At 45.3% G+C, this 24210-nt stretch overlaps 1 pseudogene; it reads right to left on the bottom strand.

The window, feature by feature from the left end:
- The window catches only part of LOC135572378 (probable phospholipid-transporting ATPase IIB), a 46891-nt pseudogene extending 23816 nt beyond the window's left edge, over window positions 1–23075 (bottom strand).
- Window positions 23076–24210: the final 1135 nt, after the last annotated feature.

The following is a 24210-nucleotide window of genomic DNA, read 5'->3' as shown; positions in this document are numbered from 1 at the left end:
GGTGAGCGAGCAAAAAAAATAAAAAATAAATAAAAATAAATACATTGGACATGAACAATAGGAGAAATATTCCATTTCAGACTGATTTTCAGATTATAATAATGATTAATAAATCAGAAATTAACATTAATGAACATTATTCACATAAAATGTATAATAGAATGCAATTGTCTATCATATTAATAAAAAGGGGAAAAAGTTATGTATTATCAATTCATTAATTTACTTAATTGTATAGCCTAACAAATTCAAGAATGATTGACAATAAATAATTGTATTCAAATTAAAATGTGGATGCATAATAATGAGTTCATTACCTGAATGCATCTCTATAGCCTAGGCGTTATTAACAAAATATTCATACAAACATGATTCGGCCTCTCATAGACTAGGCCTTGTAGAAAGAGGGTCAATCAAGTTAGGTCTGCCAAATTAATGTAGCATTGGATAAAATACATACATCTAGCTATAGAGTATAACTTATCATCATCAAAATAAAATAATGTTGTTTATAACATGCACAATTAGAAGCATCAATCTATATAGAGCAAGCATGACTAAATTCGAGGCCAGTAACTTTGCTCACCACATCCTCCAAAGTGTGTGCGTGCCACTGGCGATGTACAGTACTTTGCTGGACATGCTAGCTGTTCTCGGCGGCGCAAATTCTGTTCAAACTCTTTCTGTAGTGGTGTTGTCAGTTGGCCTACTACTACTGTTAGTACCAGTAAAATGTAAGTTATACATTGCAAATCACCATACAGTTGACACACTTAGATTTCAGCAATCATTTTGACTTAAATTTGTTTGTCCAAAATATTATCGGCTTGCAACTGCGTCTTGGCTGATGAATACTCTGATCTTTGGCCAGTCAATTGGTTAAATTACATTGTTGTTTCGTCTATTAAATAGCTTCTAAAAGATCTGAAAATGATGCAATAACCTTGAATTTAACGCACCGTTTGTTTATGAGACACATAAAATAGTAGGAATTTGCGCTGGCTTCAGCCATGACGGCATGAGAGAAAATGTATGGAACGCTATGTGGGTCTTAAAGCACGCAATCTTTTTAATGCTACGTGTGTAACGTAAACAGGGGCAGGTGCTAAATTAACGGGTTCGGGCATGAAAATAAATCTTCACGCGCTAAATTAACGCCTACACGCGTCAAATAAGCGCGTGCAAATGTGCTTGCAGGTGGCCCAACATGTGCTAAATAAACGGCTACAAGCGGTCCTGTACACTTTAAATTAAGCCTACAGCTGCTAAATATACACACGCTAATTTAACTCGTTCTTTAATATGCGAATTGTGTTGCTTGAATGCAGGGCTAGGCATACATAGATTAGACAATGGAGATGCTCAACATCCTGGCAGTTCTCGATTTTTGGACTATTGTCTTTATTTTGCTTTATCATTGACTAAAGGAAGACAAGCTACCTAAATGTGACTTATCGGCTAGTACTGAAGCAGGGCATGTTTTTAAGTTACATGTTTAGCCCAAAATATTGTATTTAAGAAAAACAACAGCTGAAGGTAGGCAACTTCTTCAGCCTGACTGGCTGTCATTTCAATGCTAGCGTTGGCCGCACTAGATCGCAATTAGCATGAAGACACTGAAAAGCTCACATAAAGCACATTTGGCAAGTGACAACCTTGTAAAACCATTGCTAATGAAGCAGTGTGATGTTGTTCCCCTAGATTATGCACCAAGTTGCACACAATGACCAGATTCAAATAGGCCAGGTCAAGACTGGATGTTAATCATTTTATTATAATAATTCAGTGTGTTTTTTATTTAATTACAGCTGCATAGCTAATGTTATTCTTTGGTGTACAAACACTTTTTCATGCCAATATTGTACATACATGTGATTGTAAAAGCTGTGTATATTTTGGTTTGGCCCTCTTTTGCCTGACCTTCGGCATAGCAAGGTATGTTGTCCTTGGTAATGTTACACAATGTGCTGTTATGCAACCATAAGTTTGTTACAAAGTTTGTTACAATGTGGACAAGATTTAGATTTATGTTAACCTCTTCAGTCGACCCTCTACTTTTTGAACATTCTGTTAAAAATCGCGCAACATTTCAGCGCCCTGCTACTCATGCCAGGAATATAGTATATGCATTTGCTTAGTCTGTGTGGATAGAAAACACTCAGACGTTTAAAAAACTGGTTAAATCACTGCTGTGGCTTTACCAGAACGGCATTTACATCGAAAAGCACAGGAAAAACTGATCACTGAAAATGGGAAAATATATCCATGCGCTACTTGATCCCATTGATAAAGGTGAACCACAATTAATTGACTGAGGTTGCAGTACCTACAGCTTCCACACGGTGTCTAGAGTCTTGTCATTTCCCTTCGAGTTTTTTCTTGGTCAAACACATGCAGGACACCGTATCTCCTCCGGTCTAGGACCGGATATTTTCGTTGAGTTTCTAGCCGGACATTTTTCCAGACGGACAGCTAATGATCTTTACATCGCCTCCTGATGAATTTTATCGCTTATTAACGTTTACTAATACCTAAAGTTGCATTACAAACGTATTTCGAAGTGTTTTGTGAAAGTTTATCGTCGACTTTTTGAATTTAAAAAAATGACGTTACGTTTTGAAACGATGTTTTTTTCGTTTATCACACAGTCTACATATAACGATATCTAGGCTTTATATGGACCGATTTAATCGAAATAAAGACCCAAATAGTGTTTATGGGACATCTAGGAGTGCCAACAAAGAAGATGGTGAAAGGTAATGAATGTTTTCTATTTTATTGTGCGGTTTGTGTAACGCCGAAATGCTAATTATTTTGTTTACGTCCCCTGTGGGTCTTTTGGGGTGTTGCATGCTATCAGATAATAGCTTCTCATGCTTTCGCCGAAAAGCATTTTAAAAATCTGACTTGTTGCCTGGATTCACAACGAGTGTAGCTTTAATTCGATACCCTGCATGTGTATTTTAATGAACGTTTGAGTTTTAACTAATACTATTAGCATTTAGCGTAGTGCATTTGCATTTCCAGAGCTCTAGTTGGGACGCAAGCGTCCCGAGTAGAGGGAAGAGGTTAACAAGTTTCACCAAGCTCGCTAACTAGAGCTATGACTGCGCCAAGGGCTAACATATTGTGTGTTGTCTCTTCGTGTGTCTTTTCTTTTGTCTGAATTATATTCTGTATCATTTCACTTGTATTGTAATGGTGTGCTGTTGTGCACTGAATGTGTGCACGCAGCACCTGTTATTTCCTTTTGACGTTCTCTTTTGCCTGACCTTCGGCATAGCAAGATGCCTGAGAGCTATGACTGCGCCAAGGGCTAACATATTGTGTGTTGTCTCTTCGTGTGCAACTCCAGTTGTGGCAGCGTCCTAATTAAAAGTAGACAACGGTAATCCGTCTGACCCCGCAGCCTTGTGTATGTTGACCTGTTTAAAGGTCTTACTCATGTTGGCTACAGAGAGCGTGATCACACAGTCGTCCGGAACAGCTGATGCTCTCATGCATGCCTCATGCATGCCTCAGTGTTGCAGTGATTTAGCTCGTCTGGTAGGCTCGTGTCACTGGGCAGCTTGCGGCTGTGCTTCCCTTTGTAGTCTGTAATAGTTTGCAAGCCCTGCCACATCCGATGAGCGTCAGAGCCGGTGTAGTATGATTCAATCTTAGCCCTGTATTGACTCTTTGCCTGTTTGATGGTTCGTCGCAGGGCATAGCGGGATTTCTTGTAAGCTTCCGGGCTAGAGTCCCGCACATTGAAAGCGGCAGCTCTACCCTTTAGCTCAATGCGAATGTTGCCTGTAATCCATGGCTTCTGGTTGGGGTATGTACGTATAGTCACTGTGGGGACGACATCCTCAATGCACTTATTGATAAAGCCAGTGATTGATGTGGTGTATTCCTCAATGTCATCGGAAGAATCCCGGAACATATTCCACTCTGTGATAGCAAAACAGTCCTGTAGTTTAGCATCTGCTTCATCTGACCCCTTTTTTATTGACCGAGTCACTGGTGCTTCCTGCTTTAATTTTTGCTTGTAAGCAGGAATCAGGATAGGGTTGCAGTCGGATTTACCAAATGGAGGGCGAGGGAAAGCTTTGTACGCGTCTCTGTGTGTGGAGTACAGGTGATCTAGAATTGTTTTCCCTCTGGTTGCACATTTCACATGTTGATAGAGATTTGGTAGAACTGATTTAAGTTTCCCTGCATTAATGTCTCCGGCCACTAGGAGCACCACCTCTGGGTGAGTGGATTCCTGTTTGCTTATTTCCTTATACAGCTGACTGGAGTTTGTCAGTCTTAGTGCCAGCATCTGTCTGTGGTGGTAAATAAACAGCCACGAAAAGTATAGCTGAGAACTCTCTAGGCAAGTAGTGGGGCCTGCAGTTTATCCCTATATACTCTACTTCAGGCGAGCAAAATCTAGAGACTTCCTTAGATTTTGTGCACCAGCTGTTTACAAATATGCACAGACTGCCAGGGGATACCGGTACAGAGAATGTGCGGGGGCACCGGTTAGTTAAGTTGATATATACATGTTCTCTAGGTAGAGATATTAAAGTGACTATGCATAGATAGAGGAGCAGCAAATAGTCTGGGTAGCCATTTGCTTAGATGTTCAGTAGTCTTATGGCTTTGGGGTAGAATCTATTTTGAAGCATCTTGGACCTAGACTTGGCGCTCTGGTACCGCTTGCCGCGACAGCAGAGAGAACTGTAGCTGTGGCTCCCAGCCTAGGAATGCTTAATCCCCCGAAGTGAAAATGAACACCTTCTCCATTGTGAAAGGGTATGTGTTCGCCCCTGAAAAAAGGGAAGGGGGGGACATTAAAGTCCATAAGTAACACTTATTGCAGAACACAATACTCTAAGTGAAAGTAGTTTGGGATTTAATTTATCTATTACATTCTTAGGGGGCCCATGGAAGAAAAAGGCTATAAAATGTTGCCCCACAGTTGAGAGTGATTAGGTGATATTTTACTGATGTGGGCCATGTTACTTCAATGATCATGGTTTTGCATCTAACCTTCCACCTCCTGAAGCCAGTCCCTCCAGGAACAAATTACTTTTCTCTCTATTGCTCTTTGATTGGTATCAGGTGGGGAGCGCTCTGCTTTGAAGAGAGAGGTCTTTGGCCAAAAGACATTTCTCAGCGTAGATGAAAACCTCTCTGAAGAGGCTTGCGTGTCAATTCATGTAAGGCAGAAGACCTAGACACTCTAGACCCTCTTTGAATCGATAAAGTAAAAAACGTTGATGAAATTGCCCTGAAGAATTGAACTAAACTTGAGATTCCTTACATATATGGAAACTCACTGCTCAAGAGCATCCCATATCCTGCTTTCTAAGTAGAACTTTGTTGCTGACTCCACCAGGGCATCCCTCTCAATGTACGAATGTATTGCGCTGGACCAACATGACCGCTTCCTGTGTCTCGTCAACAGTTTGTGCTAACTGGATCTTAGATTGTTTATTGAACTGTATTTTAGGATAAATTAGCAAAACAATAAACTGATTATCACTACCCTTACAAAAAGATTTACTGCCAACAAAAGGAAAACAAATCCACGTGGAAAAGTATTCATGAACTAACTACAACCAATTTTTTTTTTCAAACTTAGGGCAAGTTAACAGCAACATAACATCCATCACAGTATAAAGTGACTTACCTTCTCCAACTTCACTCTGAAGTCATATTCCGCAATTTCTTTCAGTTCTGGCACAGGAGCTTGTAGGCCACACACTTGCCTGTATAGCCTCTCTGAACAAATGTGGCTCTACACCCCCATGTACCAGACAAACAGCAATCACTCGGCCCACCTACTTGTACAGTCGTGGCCAAAAGTTTTGAGAATTACACAAATATTAATTTCCACAAAGTTTGCTGCTTCAGTGTCTTTAGATATTTTTGTCAGATGTTACTATGGAATACTGAAGTATAATTACAAGCATTTCAAGTGTCAAAGGCCTTTATTGACAATTACATGAAGTTGATGCAAAGAATCAATATTTGCAGTGTTGACCCTTCTTTTTCAAGCCCTCTGCAACCCGCCCTGGCATGCTGTCAATTAACTTCTGGGCCACATCGTGACTGATGGTAGTCCATTCTTGCACAATCAATGCTTGGAGTTTGTCAGAATGTGATTGTGTTCTGAAAATGATTTACAGAAAAAAAATGTAGGCGCATGCATCACTCACTATAGAATGTAATCAATGTGTAGGTCAAGTTGATATTTTAAGGACGCATGTAGCTCTTTTTTTATAACATTTTCAATACGGATTACATTCAACAAGCAGACAGTGTTGTTTTTTCCTCCATGGTCCATCCTAACTGGAGGGAACGCCATATCTGGAGACAGCATTCATGAAGTAATCCATTACAGGACTGCTGCGATTGTTGCTGGAAGCACAGAGAAACAACGAGACGGCTGTACCCATCAATGCCACCATGTATGACTATCCTCCACCTAAATCAGAAAACACAGCACTGGTTGTTACAAAAGCTGAAGACACATTAAATATACAAACATCACCATCCTCCTTTACCACTGAAATGCTGCATCATGTTCTTGGATTATATAACAAAGCATGAAGGCATGAATTATATCGTTATTATCGTTATTTCTGACTTTCGTGTCGCACCTGCCTGGTTGAAATATTATTTTCACGTGTTTGTATGATGGAGCGCTGTCCTCAGATAATCGCTGGATTAACAAGAAGTTAAGCTTCATTTTGGTGTATTGCACTTATGATTTTATGAAAGTTATATGTTGTATTTGTATATAAAAACATTCTGGCTGGGTTAAATATTGCCTAGTACAATTGTTTAACTAATTATAACATGTTTAAAAGGTCTGTACTAAAGATTTAGAATTAAATAAAGGGTTTTAAAATTGTATCTTACATTTAATGAAATGGAATCTCAGTTTGTTCTCTCTCTCTGTCAGTGTGTGTCTGTGTCTCAGAGAAAGACTTCTGGGAAAGAGGGTGTGTGTGTGTGTGTGTGTGTGTGTGTGTGTGTGTGTGTGTGTGTGTCTCTGCATTTGTGTTTTGAAACAATGTTTTTTACGGAGTGTGTGTGTGTGTCTGTCGCTGTCTGTCATGATCGTTGTTGTAAATGGACCAAGGCGCAGCATGCGTAGAGTTCCACATGTTTATTAAATGAAACTCAAAACAACAATAAAGAGTAACGAAACGAACGTGACGCAATGCAATGCTCAAGGCAACTATACACAAACAAGATCCCACACCAAACAGGTGGGGAAAGGCTGCCTAAATATGATCCCCAATCAGAGACAACGACAGACAGCTGCCTCTGATTGGGAACCATACCAGGCCAACATAGAAATACAAAAACTAGAGTACCCACCCTAGAGACACCTAATCCCCCAACCTAATCAAATTAGAGAATAAAAGGCTCTCTAAGGTCAGGGCGGGACAGTGTCTCTGCAGGTGTGTTTGAAACAATGTTTTTTTTCACATAATGTCATTTTCACATAAGGATCTCCAAATAACAGGTGTTATTTCCCGAGGATGGGGGTTACGACCCAGGTTTACACCAACCAACAGAATATGCCTTGACATACCCTAAGGTCTATAAGTTAATTCCATACAATGTCTCAGTTAGGACACAGAGGAAAACACCAAGATTGTTAAAGAGAAGTCTTTACACATGAAGAGAAGCCTTTCTGCAAGCCTTTACACATGGAGAATTTTGAAGGTGAGTTGCAATTACCCTCTAAAGAATGCTTGTCATATATTATATTAGATTTTGTGTGCGTTAGGTAGTTTGTGGGGAATTGTTTGATATTACATGTTAGATATTACTGCACTGTTGGAACTCTCTCTCTCTCTATCTCTCTCTCTAATAAGGTTTCCTCAAATATTAAACAGTTGTTATATATGGTTTTTGTAGATATTCTAAAAGTGGAGAACATTGAATTTTCTGGTATGTTTTTATGTAAATTGTATATAGTTTTTCAGTTAAAATGTATATATTTGTATAAATATATGTTAACATTATTTAAAACATCTATAGGATACCTGACATTTACCCAGCTGCTACTGGGAATAATTGATATGGATCATCCAACATTAGATGTTATAGAACTATTATAGATGAGGATTCTGAGGAACAAACAAAGGTCTGTTTTTCTTTACATAGTCCCATGCCCTCTTTATGCATTAAGCATTAAACAAAGTATGTACACTATTTTAAAAAGCTAATCTTGTGTTTACAGCTGACGGCACCCTAACAAGAATACCCAAGGCATTATGGACTCTACCAGTGACTGACTACCGGGGTGATGAAACCGACGATATTCTACCGTTCTGTACGGCCGGCTTTGCCAAAACTCAAAACAACACAAGAATTGTAGATTTAACACACAGCTACACACACCCAGGAAACTCCAGCCAATCGCTATATAATCTAGCACCTACGGCGTATCCCAATACTTCACAACTCCACAGAACTGTGGCTCAAGTACACCGCACAGAAGGCCCGAGAAGGCTGACAAGTCTGAAAATTATTGGATTCAAGAGCATGCTCTCTATGGATACAGTATGACAAGTTTTTTTAATTAGTTATACATTTTTTGATAGAATATGTTAAAACAATGTCAAATAATGTTTTTTTTTCAGACTCCAATGATACCTATACAAACCATGCAGAATCTACACAGCTAGAGGACATTGGGATAGGAAGCACTTTATCGAGGATTCCTCAGAAAAACAGGCATCAAACAACCAGAGGTAATTTAATTTAACTAAATCCCCAAAACCCCAAGGCCTAACAGTGTTAATATATTAATATATTTGAAATGTACAGTTTAAAAACACATTTTCTCTTTTAGTATTATTACTGGTTATTTTTATATAATATATATTATATTTATTTATATTATTATATTTAGAGTGAAGTACATCGAAAAAATCAAGAGAAAACTGCAAGACTCAATAGAAGACAAAACAAGGAACAAACCAAAAAGACAGGCTTTTGAAGAAGTAACTATTTTTCATAAAATTGTACAGTTATCTTAGCTAGCTGAATTGCTAGCTGAATTGTTTACTTGTTGCTAAGCAGTTGCTAGGGACTCTCCTGGAAGAAGCTAGCTAGCTTACAAAGAATAACAACAAAAAATATCTAGTTAACAGAAGAAAGGAAGACAAAATAAGGACAGAAGAAAAAGGAAAAGAAAAAGGACAACAAAGTGAAACCTCTAAAGAAACAAGAGACCATAATACAAGAAACAGCACTATAGAGAGATAGAACAACAACAACGCAGCCACTGCCAGCTAGCCTACTTCAGCAGTACTGTATCATTTGAATTATTTTAGTCAATAAGATTCCTGCTACGTAAGCTTAACTTTCTGAACATTCGAGACGTGTAGTCCATTTGTCATTCCAATCTCCTTTGCATTAGCGTAGCCTCTTGTGTAGCCTGTCAACTATGTGTCTGTCTATCCCTGTTCTCTCCTCTCTGCACAGACCATACAAACGCTCCACACCGCGTGGCCGCGGCCACCCTAATCTGGTGGTCCCAGCGCGCACGACCCACGTGGAGTTCCAGGTCTCCGGTAGCCTCTGGAACTGCCGATCTGCGGCCAACAAGGCAGAGTTCATCTCAGCCTATGCCTCCCTCCAGTCCCTCGACTTCTTGGCACTGACGGAAACATGGATCACCACAGACAACACTGCTACTCCTACTGCTCTCTCTTCGTCTGCCCACGTGTTCTCGCACACCCCGAGAGCTTCTGGTCAGCGGGGTGGTGGCACCGGGATCCTCATCTCTCCCAAGTGGTCATTCTCTCTTTCTCCCCTTACCCATCTGTCTATCGCCTCCTTTGAATTCCATGCTGTCACAGTTACCAGCCCTTTCAAGCTTAACATCCTTATCATTTATCGCCCTCCAGGTTCCCTCGGAGAGTTCATCAATGAGCTTGATGCCTTGATAAGCTCCTTTCCTGAGGACGGCTCACCTCTCACAGTTCTGGGCGACTTTAACCTCCCCACGTCTACCTTTGACTCATTCCTCTCTGCCTCCTTCTTTCCACTCCTCTCCTCTTTTGACCTCACCCTCTCACCTTCCCCCTCTACTCACAAGGCAGGCAATACGCTCGACCTCATCTTTACTAGATGCTGTTCTTCCACTAACCTCACTGCAACTCCCCTCCAAGTCTCCGACCACTACCTTGTATCCTTTTCCCTCTTGCTCTCATCCAACACTTCCCACACTGCCCCTACTCGGATGGTATCGCGCCGTCCCAATCTTCGCTCTCTCTCCCCCGCTACTCTCTCCTCTTCCATCCTATCATCTCTTCCCTCTGCTCAAACCTTCTCCAACCTATCTCCTGATTCTGCCTCCTCAACCCTCCTCTCCTCCCTTTCTGCATCCCTTGATTCTCTATGTCCCCTATCCTCCAGGCCGGCTCGGTCCTCCCCTCCTGCTCCGTGGCTCGACGACTCATTGCGAGCTCACAGAACAGGGCTCCGGGCAGCCGAGCGGAAATGGAGGAAAACTCGCCTCCCTGCGGACCTGGCATCCTTTCACTCACTCCTCTCTACATTTTCCTCTTCTGTCTCTGCTGCTAAAGCCACTTTCTACCACTCTAAAGTCCAAGCATCTGCCTCTAACCCTAGGAAGCTCTTTGCCACCTTCTCCTCCTTCCTGAATCCTCCTCTCTGCAGATGACTTCGTCAACCATTTTGAAAAGAAGGTCGACGACATCCGATCCTCGTTTGCTAAGTCAAACGACACCGCTGGTTCTGCTCACACTGCCATACCCTGTGCTCTGACCTCTTTCTCCCCTCTCTCTCCAGATGAAATCTCGCGTCTTGTGACGGCCGGCCGCCCAACAACCTGCCCGCTTGACCCTATTCCCTCCTCTCTTCTCCAGACCATTTCCGGAGACCTTCTCCCTTACCTCACCTCGCTCATCAACTCATCCCTGACCGCTGGCTACGTCCCTTCTGTCTTCAAGAGAGCGAGAGTTGCACCCCTTCTGAAAAGACCTACACTCGATCCCTCCGATGTCAACAACTACAGACCAGTATCCCTTCTTTCTTTTCTCTCCAAAACTCTTGAACGTGCCGTCCTTGGCCAGCTCTCCCGCTATCTCTCTCAGAATGACCTTCTTGATCCAAATCAGTCAGGTTTCAAGACTAGTCATTCAACTGAGACTGCTCTTCTCTGTATCACGGAGGCCCTCCGCACTGCTAAAGCTAACTCTCTCTCCTCTGCTCTCATCCTTCTAGACCTATCGGCTGCCTTCGATACTGTGAACCATCAGATCCTCCTCTCCACCCTCTCCGAGTTGGGCATCTCCGGCGCGGCCCACGCTTGGATTGCGTCCTACCTGACAGGTCGCTCCTACCAGGTGGCGTGGCGAGAATCTGTCTCCTCACCACGCGCTCTCACCACTGGCGTCCCCCAGGGCTCTGTTCTAGGCCCTCTCCTATTCTCGCTATACACCAAGTCACTTGGCTCTGTCATAACCTCACATGGTCTCTCCTATCATTGCTATGCAGACGACACACAATTAATCTTCTCCTTTCCCCCTTCTGATGACCAGGTGGCGAATCGCATCTCTGCATGTCTGGCAGACATATCAGTGTGGATGACGGATCACCACCTCAAGCTGAACCTCGGCAAGACGGAGCTGCTCTTCCTCCCGGGAAGGACTGCCCGTTCCATGATCTCGCCATCACGGTTGACAACTCCATTGTGTCCTCCTCCCAGAGCGCTAAGAACCTTGGCGTGATCCTGGACAACACCCTGTCGTTCTCAACTAACATCAAGGCGGTGGCCCGTTCTTGTAGGTTCATGCTCTACAACATCCGCAGAGTACGACCCTGCCTCACACAGGAAGCAGCGCAGGTCCTAATCCAGGCACTTGTCATCTCCCGTCTGGATTACTGCAACTCGCTGTTGGCTGGGCTCCCTGCCTGTGCCATTAAACCCCTACAACTCGTCCAGAACGCCGCAGCCCGTCTGGTGTTCAACCTTCCCAAGTTCTCTCACGTCACCCCGCTCCTCCGCTCTCTCCACTGGCTTCCAGTTGAAGCTCGCATCCGCTACAAGACCATGGTGCTTGCCTACGGAGCTGTGAGGGGAACGGCACCTCAGTACCTCCAGGCTCTGATCAGGCCCTACACCCAAACAAGGGCACTGCGTTCATCCACCTCTGGCCTGCTCGCCTCCCTACCACTGAGGAAGTACAGTTCCCGCGCAGCCCAGTCAAAACTGTTCGCTGCTCTGGCCCCCCAATGGTGGAACAAACTCCCTCACGACGCCAGGACAGCGGAGTCAATCACCACCTTCCAGAGACACCTGAAACCCCACCTCTTTCAGGAATACCTAGGATAGGATAAAGTAATCCTTCTCACCCCCCTTAAAAGATTTAGATGCACTATTGTAAAGTGGCTGTTCCACTGGATGTCTTAAGGTGAACGCACCAATTTGTAAGTCGCTCTGGATAAGAGCGTCTGCTAAATGACTTAAATGTAAATGTAAATATATTTTATTTTTTATACACTTTTGTATATATTTTTCTTTCAGACTCCTCCCAGGCATATACAGACACAGAAGGCCCAATATGTCGAGAGGAAGAGGCCGGGGAGGAAGAGGGCGCCGATGACATACAGCGTAAAACATCTTAACCTGATGATAACTTCAATGCTGTAAATGTTAATGACAAGGAAGATGATGTGTTGATGTATGATGTGGCCAAACAGCAGCATTTTCACTTTTGGATGAATAGCGTGCCCAGAGTGAACTGCCTCCTACTCTGTCCCAGATGCTAATATATGCATATTATTATTAGTACTGGATAGAAAACACTCTGAAGTTTTTCAAAAACTGTTTGAATGATGTCTGTGAGTATAACAGAACTCATATGGCAGGCAAAAACCTGAGAAAAATCCAACCAGGAAGTGGGACATCTGAGGTTTGTAGTTTTTCAAAGCTTGGCCTATAGAGTACATATTGAGATATGGATGAGGTTGCACTTCCTACGGCTTCCACTAGATGTCAACCGTCTTTTGAAACTTGAATGAGGATTATACTATAAAGGAGGGGCTCATGAGACCTCTTTGAGTCAGTGGTCTGGCAGAGAGCCTTGGTCTCATGATGCGCGCTCCCGAAAGAGTTACCTCACGTTCCAGTGCTTTTTCTGAAGACAAAGGAATTCTCCGGTTGGAACATTATTGAAGTTTTATGTTAAAAACATCCTAACGATTGATTCCATACATCGTTTGACATGTTTCTAAAGGACTGTAATGGAATTTTTCGAGTTTTTGTCTGGATGAAATGCTCGCACCTCATGAAGATGGATTACTGGGCTGAACACGCTAACAACAAGTGGCTATTTGGACATAAATTATGGAACTTTATGGAACAAATCAGTAATTTATTGTCGAACTGGGATTCCTGGGAGTGCCTTCTGATGAAGATGATCAAAGGTGAGGGAATATTTATGGTGTTGTTTCTAACTTTGTTAATACCAAAATGGCGGACATTCCTCTGGCTGTTTTGGGCTCTGAGCGCCGTTCTCAGATTATGCTAATTCCGTAAAGTTCTTTTGAAATCTGACACAGCGGTTGCATCAAGGAGAAGTCTTTAATTCTGTGAATAACACAAGTATCTTTTATCAATGTTTATTATGAGTATTTCTGCAAAAGAACCGGATGTTTTGGAATCAAAACATTACTGCACGTAACTCGCCAATGTAAACTGAGATTGTTTGATATAAATATGCACATTATCGAACAAAACATACATGTATTGTGTAACATTATGTCCTATGAGTGTCATCTGATGAAGATCAAAGGTTAGTGATTAATTTGATCTACATTTCTGCTTTTTGTGACTCCTATCTTTGGCTGGAAAAATGACTGTGTTTTTTCAACTTGGCGGTGATCTAACATAATCATATGTTGTGCTTTAGCTGTAAAGCATTTTTGAAATCAAACACGATGGGTAGATTAACAAGATGTCTATCTTTAATTTGCTGTATTGGACTTGTTAATGTGTGAAAGTTACATATTTCTAAACCTCCCCACAACAGCCCTCACCATCAATAACTCCAACACGTGAACGAACACCCATTATTACAGGTACCCCCTGAACTCCTATCCTTAATTAACCAAATGAATGAGAGCACAACATCTTCAACATCCCCCCCCCCCCCCCCCCACACACACACACCTCCTTTAACTTCTTGCGTCGAGCCATCCCGGATCCGGTATCGTGTCTACAGCCTCAAGCTCATTACCATAACGCAACGTTAACTATTCATGAAAATTTGCAAATGAAATGAAATTAATCTATTTGCTCTCAAGCTTAGCCTTTTGTTAACAACACTGTCATCTCAGATTTTCAAAATATGCTTCTCAACCATTGCAAAACAAGCATTTGTGTAACAGTATTGATTGCTAGCATAGCATTTAGCATAGCATTTAGCGTTAGCATTCAGCAGGCAACATTTTCACAAAAACCAGAAAAGGATTCAAATAAAATCATTTACCTTTGAAGACCTTCAGATGTTTTCAATGAGGAGACTCTCAGTTAGATAGCAAATGTTCAGTTTTTACAAAAAATATTATTTGTGTTGACAAATCGGTCCGTTTTCTGCGTCACGTTTAGCTACGAAAAAAACCTGTATCCAGGATTGTGTAAATCTATCCGCAAGCTCATTAGCATAACACAACGTTAACTATTCATGAAAATCGCAAATTAAATGAAATGAATCTATTTGCTCTCAAGCTTAGCCTTTTGTTAACAACAGTCATCTCAGATTTTCAAAATATGCTTTTGAACCATAGCTAAACAAGCATTTGTGTAACAGTATTGATAGCCTAGCATAGGATTTATGCCTGGCTTTCAGCATGCAACATTTTCACAAAAAACAGAAAAGGATTCAAATAAAATCATTTACCTTTGAAGAACTTCAGATGTTTTCAATGAGGAGACTCTCAGTTAGATAGCAAATGTTCCGTTTTTACAAAAAATATTATTTGTGTTGACAAATCAGTCCGTTTTCTTCATCATTCTTCATCACGTTTGGGTAAGAAGAAAAACGAAAATTAAGTCATTAAAACGCGAACTTTTTTCCAAATTAACTCCATAATATCGACAGAAACATGGCAAATCGATGTTTAGAATCAATCCTCAAGGTGTTTTTCACATATCTATCGACGATAAAATCCTTCGTGGCAGTTGACTTTCTCTTCTGAAGAAATGGAACGCGCATGGACCTACACATTTACGCAATAATTTCGACACAGGACACCGGGCAGGACACCAGGTAAATGTAGTCTCTTTACGGTCAATCTTCCAATGATATGCCTACAAACACGTCACAATTACTGCAGACACCTTGGAGAAACGACACAAAGGGCAGGCTCATTCCTGGCGCATTGACAGCCATATAAGGAGACATTGGAACACAGCGCCTTCAGAATCTGGGGCATTTCCTGTATGAAACTTCATCTTGGTTTCGCCTGTAGCATTAGTCCTGGGGCACTCACAGATAATATCTTTGCAGTTTTGGAAACGTCAGAGTTTTGTCTTTCCAAGGCTGTCAATTCCATGCATAGTCGAGCATCTTTTCGTGACAAAATATTGCGCTTAAAACGGGCACGTCTTTTTATCCAATAATGACATAGCGCCCCCATAGGTTGAAGAGGTTAACTCCTATGTCCGATGACTATGAGCAACCACACAATGTTTTTGAGGAATTGGAAAATTGTGTAATAAATCAGTGGGGATGGTATTGATAGAAGTGTCCGTGCTGTGTACCGCAATATATTCAGCAATACAGAGATTCGTCAGTTTTTGAATTTCACATGTATGAATCAGAGCCTTGATTATGCTGTTTTTTTGTGATGATTTTGGATACTCCAGGAGTACTTTTAGAAAGGACTACAGATTTTACCAAACCTCGTGATGTCTTACAACTTGAAATATGCGGCGATAGTATGCAAAACACAGCATCTCTTGTTTTACCCAATGGCGAAGCAGATCTTGAACAATTTATAGCTCTGCTGGGAATGCCAATCTATTTTAGCCATCATAGCTGATAGGACCCTAGAACTTGTAGAAGTTGAAGACCCCTAGGCGGAGGGAGTCAGAGAAGGAAATTTGATAGGCTCATGCAATCAGATATCATAAACAATAAGAAGGCATATCTCATTAACCTTTTATAACTAGGGGGCAGTATTTTCATTTTTGGATAAAAAACGTTCCCGTTTTAAACGGGATATTTTGTCACGACAAGATGCTTGACTATGCATATAATTGACAGCTTTGGATAGAAAACACTGACGTTTCCAAAACTGCAAAGATATTGTCTGTGAGTGCAACAGCACTGATGTTACAGGCGAAACCCAGATAAAAATCCAATCAGGAAGTGCCGCATTTATTGAAACTGCCTCATGCCAATGACTCCTTATATGGCTGTGAATGAGCTACGAATGAGCTTACGTTTTCTACGTATTCCCCAAGGTGTCTACAGCATTGTGACGTCTTTTTACGCATTTATGTTGAAGAATTGTTACGGTTTTCTGCCGTCGAAAGAGAGTCGGACCAAAATGCAGCGTGGTTAGTTCGATACACCTTTAATAGACGAAAAAACACGAACAAATACAAAAAACAACAAACGGAATGTGAAAACCTATACAGCCTATCTGGTGACTACAAACACAGAGACAGGAACAATCACCCACGAAATACTCAAAGAATATGGCTGCCTAAATATGGTTCCCAATCAGAGACAACGATAATCACCTGACTCTGATTGAGAACCGCCTCAGGCAGCCATAGACTATGCTAGACACCCCACAAAAACCCCATGACAAAAACGCACCACAATAACCCATGTCACACCCTGGCCTGACCAAATAAATGAAGACAAACATACATTACTTCGACCAGGGCATGACAGAACCCCCCCCCTAAGGTGCGGACTCCCGGACGTACATCAAAACAATAGGGAGGGTCCGGGTGGGCGTCTGTCCATGGTGGCGGCTCTGGCTCGGGACGTGGACCCCACTCCATCAATGTCTTAGTTCCTCCCCTCGCGTCCTAGGATAGTCCACCCTCGCCGCCGACCATGGCCTAGTAGTCCTCACCCTGAACCCCACTGGACTGAGGGGCAGCTCGGGACTGAGGGGCAGCTCGGGACTGAGGGGCAGCTCGGGACTGAGGGGCAGCTCGGGACTGAGGGGCAGCTCGGGACTGAGGGGAAGCTCGGCACTGAGGGGAAGCTCGGCACTGAGGGGAAGCTCGGCACTGAGAGGAAGCCCAGCACTGAGAGGAAGCCCAGCACTGAGAGGAAGCTCAGCACTGAGAGGAAGCTCAGGCAGGTAGTTGGCTCCGGCAGATCCTGGCTGGCTGGCGGATCTGGAAGAGTCTGGTTGACTGGCGGATCTGGAAGTGTCTGGTTGACTGGCAGATCTGGAAGAGTCTGGCTGACTGGCAGATCTGGAAGAGTCTGGCTGACTGGCGGATCCTGGCTGACTGGCGGATCTGGAAGATCATGGCTGACTGGCGGATCTGGAAGATCATGGCTGACTGGCGGATCCTGGCTGACTGGCGGATCTAGCTTCTCTGGCTGCTCCATGCAGACTGGCAGCTCTGGCTGCTCCATGCAGACTGGCAGCTCTGGCTGCTCCATGCAGACTGGCAGCTCTATGCAGACTGGCAGCTCTGGCTGCTCCATGCAAACTGGCAGCTCTGGCTGCTCCATGCAGACTGGCAGCTCTGGCTGCTCCATGCAGACTGGCAGCTCTGGCAGCTCCATGCAGTCTGACAGCTCAGGCTGCTCCATGCAGACTGGCAGCTCAGGCTGCTCCATGCAGGCTGGCAGCTCTGGCTGCGCTAAACAGGCAGGAGACTCCAGCAGCGCTGTAGAGGAGGAAGGCTCTGGCAGCGCTGAACAGGCGGGAGACTCCGACAGCGCAGGAGAGGAGAAAGGCTCCGGCAGCGCAGGAGAGGAGAAAGGCTCTGGCAGCGCTAAACAGGCGGGACGCACTGAAGGCCTGGTGCGTGGTGCTGGCACTGGTGGTACTGGACCGAGGACAGGCACAGGAAGCCTGGTGCGGGGAGCTGCCACCGGAGGACTGGTGTGTGAAGGTGGCACAGGATGGACCGGACCGTGAAGGCGTACTGGAGAGTCTGAGAGCAGGACTGGCACAGGACGTGCAAGGCTAGGGAGGTGCACAGGAGGCCTGGTGCGTGAGACTGGCACAATCTTCACCAGCCGACTAACACGCACCTCAGGACGAGAATGGAGCGCTGACCCAGGTGCCATCAAATCCCCGACACGCTCCGTCGGGCGAATATCTTGCATACTACGCCAAATCAACTGCTCTCTCTCTCTTCACTCTCCTCCAATTCTATTAACATCTCCTCGAGTGTGTCCTCATCTCCCATCTGTTCACTCTCCTCCATTCTGTCCAATAATTCCTCGACCCTCTCAGACTCAGCCCTCAGCTTCGCCGATAGCTCCGATAACATCCATGGCTCCTTACGGTAAACAGGGGGAGTTGGCTCAGGTCTGAACCCTGACTCTGCCACACTCTCCCTGAGCCCCTCCCAAAAAATTTGGGGGGCTGACTCTCGGTCTTCCGTCCGCGCTGCCATGCTTGCTTCGCCAACTCCATTCTCCGATAACCTGCTTCGCACTGCTCCAGCGAATCCCAGGCAGGCTCCGGCACTCTCTCTGGGTCGACCGCCCACCTGTCTATTTCCTCCCAAGTCGTATATTCCAACCTTGGTTGCTCCTGCTGCCGCTGCCTGTCACCACGCTGCTTGGTCCAGGTGTGGTGGGTGATTCTGTTACGGTTTTCTGCCGTCGAAAGAGAGTCGGACCAAAATGCAGCGTGGTTAGTTCGATACATCTTTAATAGACGAAAAAACACGAACAAATACAAAAAAACAACAAACGGAAAAACCTATACAGCCTATTTTTTTTTAATAAAAAATAATTTATTATCTTCAATACCATTCATTCTTTACAACTCATAATTTTCATACATACTCAAATAATGGTATTTTAATTAAACTAAACTAATTTAACTAAACATAAACCCCAAACAAAACCTCAGGGGAGCATCTTCCCTCCCCGTCACACTACAAAATACCTTTCCCTATATCCCCGTCCCTAATCTATCCCCTTACAAATCTAAATGACACCCAGCCCTAAACCCCCCTTCCACCTCTCCCAAGCAGCATGCTGCCCCCACTTCCTCTCCTCCCTCTTCATCCTCCCCCTCAAATCTCCTTCCACCCTCCTCACTATCCTTTCCACCCCCCAATCTTTCCCTGTCTTCACCATGTTCTGCCTGGCTTCCCACAGCCCCCGTTTAAAGAGACTCATGAGAAGCCAGAGCAGAAACCTGTCCCTATCCGTCCCTCTCGCTCTCCCTACACCTCTCTCTAACCTGGCCCACGTCAATACAAAATCCCCCCTTACCAAACCTAACAACACCCGTGCCCTAGCCCATACTACTCCGGCAAAGGCACAGTCCCAAAAGACATGGCGCACAGTCTCCTCCCTGCCACAAGAGGATCTTGGACAGGTGGGGAATTGCACCAAACTATACCGGTACATGATGGAACGTACCGGCAAGCACTTATGGAGGCTCAACCAATTCAGGTCCTTGAGCCTGTTGTCCAGACCCCGCACCTGCACTCCCTCCCAGACCACTTCCGAGATGCCCACTACAGGCGCCGGACTCCCTGCCTTTCTGACCTCCTCGTACAGGTGCCTGTGATCTAAACCTACTCGGGCAACTTCAACCTCAGGGTGCGCACGCAGCCACTTGGCCGCATGACCAAAGTGCCACGGCAGCTGTTCCGCCCGAGGACCCGTGTTAGACCACACCATTACGCTTCTCGCCTGATACGAGAAGAACACCCCAGGAGGTAACCGGACGGGTGTATCACTGGATGAGCAAGCTCCGTTAACAAGAAAGAAACAAAAATTGTGTCCAGCTTTAGGGGAAATGTGGTACCCCCTACCTCCCTCCCCCGATGGGACAGATCATGCGTGCCCTGGCGACCCACTCGCACCTGCCACTCCACATAAACTGAAACACAAGCCTCACTAGAGGCCTCCTCAGACAAGCCGGCAATGGGTAGATGTACGCCAAATACAAAAGAGACGGCAACACATCCACCTTTAGGACCAGGACTTTGCCCATAAAAGACAAATACCTAGCCTTCCACATTGCTAGCTTCCTCTGTACCACTGCGATACGCATGTTCCAGTTTAGCGTCGCTGAGCCGGAGGTCTCAAAATGGACCCCGAGAATCCTCAGGGCCCCTCACAGAGAGATAACCCCCCCAGGCACATCCGTTCTACCGCGCCATCTTCCGAAAAACTTGACGGAAGGCTTTGCATGGTTCAGAACTGCTCCCGACGCTCGGGTGAAATTCCCAAAGATGGCAAGGGACCTTGTCAGGCACGAATCCTTGCACAGCAGCAAGGAAGTGTCGTCGGCATACTGCGTCATCTTAACACGCAGCCCACCACTTCCAGGGATCAACAATCCTTCCACCTCTGTGTCTGCCCTAATGGCAGCCCCCAGAGGCTCCATGTACAGAACGAAGAGGAGAGCCGAGAGTGGGCACCCCTGCCTGACCCCAGACGAGAGGTCAAAAACGTCACCCAAGTGACTATTTACACTAACTCGGCACCCCGCTCCTACATATAATGTACGAATCCATCCTATGAACTTCTCCCCAAATCCTAATCGACCTAACACTCTGAATAAAAAGGATCTATTCACGCGATCAAAGGCTTTCGCCTGATCTAGCGCTGCTACCATTAAAGGCAGTCCTCTATCTTCAACCCAAGCGATGGAGTCCCTGATTAACTGTAGGTTCCATCTAATAGAGCGGCCCTCTACCCCGCACGTCTGATCCTCATGGACGACGTAGGGAAGGGCTGTGCGCAACCGGTCTGCTAAAACCCTTGCAAGTAGCTTGTAATCTACACACAGCATGGTCAACGGCCGCCAGTTGCCAAGGTCTGTTACTTCCCCCTTCTTATATAAAAGTGACAGCACACCAACAGCCATTGATCCCCCCGGGACCCCCGTCTCAAGGATGGCCTTCAAGACTTCGAGGACCACTGGTCCAAGTATACCCCAAAACTTGAGATAAAACTCAGCCGGCAGCCCATCCATCCCAGGCACCTTCCCTTTTCCCATCCTCCTAAGTGCGCTCTCAACCTCTTCTAGTGAAATCTGGGCCTCCATCACTTCTCTAATGTCCTCCGGCAACCGCCTGGACAAGTGTTCTAAAAACACATTTCAATTCTCTACATCTATTTCCCTTTCCTTAAATAAACCTTGGAAATGATCAGTTGTCACCCTGACCATATCCTCTGGTTCTCTAACTATACTACCATTTTCTTCCCTAACGCCATGCATTACCTTCCTACTCTGTCTGGCCCTAACCGACTTAAAGAACATAGCAGAACAAGTCTCATTATGTTCTTGAAAGCCACTATGCGCACGCTCCAGGAAAGCTCGAGCCTTCCACTCCTGCAACTCCCTGAGCTGCGCCTTTAGGGTTGCGGATCTCTCCCAGTCAAACGACCCGCAGAGGTTGCCTGCCTCGTATTCGAGTTCAATTAACCTTTGGATACGATCCACCTCCCTCCTCTCCTCCCTTTTTTTCCTCTTGCAATACCCTATTATAAAAGCCCTAATCCTCACCTTAACTAATTCCCACCACTCTAACACCCCCTCGCACATGGACCGGAGGCCTTCAAGCCTCCAAAAGAAACCATTAAACCCGTCAACAAAAGCCTGCTCCTCCAGCACATCCCGATCTAACTTCCAGTACCCCCTACCAAAGAGGCAGACTGGCGACCCCACCTGCAGGAGCACCCCGTCGTGATCCGAAAAGAAAACAGGCAACAGCCGCCCAGACAACTTACCCAAAGACCTGGGTACAAAAATATAGTCGAGCCTCCGCTCAACCCCCTGGAGTTGCGCCATGTAGGACCGTCCATTTTCGGAGTAGTGTGCAGACCACCATCTACCAGACCATGGCAAGCCATTAGCCCGGCAATGGCGCCTGCACTGCTACCCCCCATTCCTAAATCTGTATTAAAATCCCCCTATCACTAATTTCCTATTTGTGACACACAGGGGCGTCAGACAGTCCACCATCTCCCTCCTGTCTGCCACCACCTGTGGCCCATACACCACCACTAATCTAAATGTACAATCCTTATCGTGACATCCACCCCTATAACCCTCCCCTGCATTACCACAAAAGAATCCTCCACTTTTACCTCCCTGTGCCCACACAAAATCCCTACCCCGATGAGTGCACCCCCAATACCCCAAACCGACTCCCCTTGTCCCACTCCCTCTTAAACCTATTAACATCCCCTCCATCCCTCAGGTGAACCTCCTGTAAAAAACAAAAATCAAACCCCACACCCTCCAAATAACTAAAAACCGCCCTCCTCTTAACACAATCCCTTAAACCCCTTACATTTAAACTAACAAAAGTAAAATTAGACCCCATGAAAGAATAAAATAAAACATGTAATACACTCAAATTCTAAACCCAGACAGAAAAGAACAAAAACAGGAGACTGACCCGATGCTCCCCTGCTCCATATCTACCGGTGAGAACACCATCCGTACTCCCGACATTCCCCCCTCTTCCTCCATCTCACCAACCCAGGATGCAGGATTAGTGTTTGGCTCCGGGGTGCCCTGCACCCTGGGTCTACCCCCACAATCCTCCCCATCCCCAGTGCTGCAGCTTCTTGGAAAAAAATCGGGGAGGCTGAGTCCCCAAACAAAAAACTCCCCACCTCCTCCTGTACCCAGTCCTGAGTCTTGTTAGGTGTGTCCCCACCCAACAGAAGTTGAGGGCCTGGGGAAACCAGCAGCCGCCCAGATGTTTCTCCCACCCCCATCACTCTCTTGGCCATCCCTTCCCTCTCACTGTCGGCCAATCGCACCCTCCTCTTCATTCTCTTCTTTGGAGACGGCGGCAGTGGAGAGATACCACCCTCCCTCCCCGCCAGCTCCTCCACCATACCCCTCATCTCTTCCACCAGGGCACTTTCCCCCAGTCCACTTGCTCTTCCACCGTCTCCTTCTCCAACACTCCTCCCTCGCTTTCTTCTCTCTCATGCTCCTCCACTCGGATGCCTTCTTCCGCCGCTTTTCCTGTTTCTCCTACTCCCGTGCCTTCCATTTCCTTCTCTCTTCCATCCGCCGCTTCTTGCTCCTCCTCCTTCCTTGCGGCCTTCCCCTCTGGACCTGTACTCTGGTCATGAGGTGTGCTTCCTTCCCCTCCTCTTCTTCCCCCATCCCCCGCTCCTGCTCCCCCCCCCCAGCCGCAGACGCATATGACCTCTGACGAGCCGGGCACCCCCGCCACAGGTGTGCTGACGAGCCACACCCGTGGCACGTCTTAGGCTTGTCACAATCCCCCGCCTCGTGTTCCTCAGATCCACAAAATCTGCATTTTCTTGTGCTGCACGAGGCGAATATGTGTCATATTCAGGCCTGCAAAAGGGGGGCTGACGTGCATAATACAACATCCCCCTGTCAGCCCCTAGGGAGAACATAGCAGGCGGATGGAGGTAGCCACCATGTCCCTTTGGGTCCTCTCTGAGGAGGGCCTGGAAGCCTCTCCTCCCATTCCAAAACCCAAGGGAGTCTTTGAGGTGCCTTGCTGAGGAGACGTTATCCATGTATCTCCCCAAAAAGGCCCTCACCTCTTCGTCCTTAACGTATGGGTTGTAAATGTTGACAGTTACAACCCTAAAGTTATTCTTCGCCAGGCTTGTTATTTCATAGTGGCTCATCGGCCTCTCACCTCTCACTGCTCTTGCCCTTCTCAGGATATCATCGTGTTTCTCCTCTGTATATAGTGCCACGTCGTATGCTCCCTCCAACGAGTTGCCTTGGAAACAAAACACGTCCTTCACCGTCAGCTTTAGAATCCCCATCAATATTATCCTTCCAAAAGTTTCCCGTCCTAAAGGCTCCAACTCCTTTTCCTTCCAAGCAAACCGAATTGTGTTGGCCAGCCCAATCGCAGGGACCGACCGTGCTGATGGATTTAGCACCATCTCTGCAAGGAGAATGGCGCTCGTTCTCTTCTCTTCCCTTCCAAAACAAGGAAAAAAGAAAACCCAAAGTGACTGAGCCTATTCTGGTGCAAACTAACAC

This window comes from Oncorhynchus nerka, linkage group LG7 (genome assembly GCF_034236695.1).
Source record: "Oncorhynchus nerka isolate Pitt River linkage group LG7, Oner_Uvic_2.0, whole genome shotgun sequence".
Classification (NCBI taxonomy): Eukaryota; Metazoa; Chordata; class Actinopteri; order Salmoniformes; family Salmonidae; genus Oncorhynchus; species Oncorhynchus nerka.
The sequence above is the reverse complement of the archived record's forward strand: the minus strand, read 5'-3'. Positions and strand labels throughout refer to the sequence as shown.